The sequence below is a fragment of the Pteropus alecto genome, unplaced genomic scaffold (assembly GCF_000325575.1).
Source record: "Pteropus alecto unplaced genomic scaffold, ASM32557v1 scaffold213, whole genome shotgun sequence".
Lineage (NCBI taxonomy): Eukaryota > Metazoa > Chordata > Mammalia > Chiroptera > Pteropodidae > Pteropus > Pteropus alecto.
The window spans coordinates 492,031-492,968 of record NW_006434829.1 but is presented as its reverse complement, the minus strand read 5'-3'; the positions used below and the strand labels follow the sequence as shown (position 1 = coordinate 492,968).

At 71.5% G+C, this 938-nt stretch overlaps 1 protein-coding gene across 1 annotated transcript in view; it reads right to left on the bottom strand.

Annotated features, from left to right (window-relative positions):
* The window catches only part of GALNT9 (polypeptide N-acetylgalactosaminyltransferase 9), a 23,608-nt gene that overhangs the window by 8,525 nt on the left and 14,145 nt on the right, over positions 1–938 (bottom strand). The window lies entirely within an intron of this gene.

The following is a 938-nucleotide window of genomic DNA, read 5'->3' as shown; positions in this document are numbered from 1 at the left end:
CGCCCCGGCCGGAGCCCCAGGGCAGGGGCTGGACTGCTGCCCAGTGTGAACGCCACCCAGCCGCATCACAGCCCTGGAGCGACAGCACGTGCACGCTCGGCCAAAGCCCAGGAGGTCACGGTGCCCTGGGCGCGTGGCCGGCTGGCAACGGGGCCCTCGGCGAGGTCCAGGACCCGTGGCAAACACGCCCGCAGGGGGCCCGGCCCAGCCCCGTCGGGGCTCAGCTTCGCTTCCGTGCAGTGGGAGGGACGGCAGCGCCCAGCCCGGGGGCCCCCGCCTCCCCCCCAGCAGAAGCCGGCGCTCCCTCCCCAGCTTCCGTGCCTCAGGCAACCGGGCTCACCTGCCTCGGGGCCCCTGCTCCCGCCACTCCCTCTGCGGGGACCCCCTCTGGCTCCCCATCCAGCCCCTGGGCACCTGGGCTTCTGCAGTGTCCCCTGCTCTGACCAGCTCTTCACAGCTGCCCCCCGCCCGGCCTCCTCCCCGCTCTGTCCTCCCTCGAATCTCTGCCAAGCGGTCAGCGGCCACCGTCCTTCCCTCATCGCCTCCGCCCTGGAGGCAGGACTCTGTCTGTCCGGTTCCCTCGCGGGCCTGGCACACGGCCGGTGCCCTGAGCATGGTGACTGGGGCCAGAGAGGGCCTCGGTCTCCGAGCATTTAAAACCTCAAAGGCCAACTTGCGCCGTGTCCTGGTTCTGGGGGTTGACAGTCTGCACGCCGTGTCCGGGAGGGCTGCCCCCCGAGGGAACCGGGAGCAGGGCCGAGACTCTTCCAGAACGTGTGTCAGCTCCCCAAGCACCCAGGGGTGGATGGAGGTCTGAACACAGGAGGAGCCTCTAAGGTGGAGGGAGGGGTGGGCGGGGGGCACTGACTTCCGTCGTCCTGGGCAGCTCGGGCCTCTCTCGGGGCGCCCAGTGTCCTCGTGGGGGCCCAGCGCCTCCA